Raw genomic sequence first — 239 nt, forward strand, 5'->3', positions numbered from 1 at the left:
CCTGGCTGCTCTTCATGTCCATCTGACCTTCATCAACTCTGGAGTCAACCTGCTGGCAAAAGAACAAAAAACATCCAAGCTGTCTAAAGTCTTCAGAGAGAAAACAACAAATTTCTACCAGAGTGCTGTTGACATGGCCTTACAGAGTCCTGATGGACACCTGGACTTGTTCCTCCGCTTCCTCCTGGGTCTTTCACTTCAGACCAATCAGAGTCTCCTACGAGGTCTGATGACACAGA

The 239-nt window shown here is 47.3% G+C and overlaps 1 long non-coding RNA gene across 1 annotated transcript in view; it reads left to right on the forward strand.

The window, feature by feature from the left end:
* Nucleotides 1–239, forward strand: part of LOC116702616 (uncharacterized) — a 39,019-nt gene that overhangs the window by 24,349 nt on the left and 14,431 nt on the right. The window lies entirely within an intron of this gene.

This window comes from Etheostoma spectabile, chromosome 15 (assembly GCF_008692095.1).
Source record: "Etheostoma spectabile isolate EspeVRDwgs_2016 chromosome 15, UIUC_Espe_1.0, whole genome shotgun sequence".
NCBI lineage: Eukaryota > Metazoa > Chordata > Actinopteri > Perciformes > Percidae > Etheostoma > Etheostoma spectabile.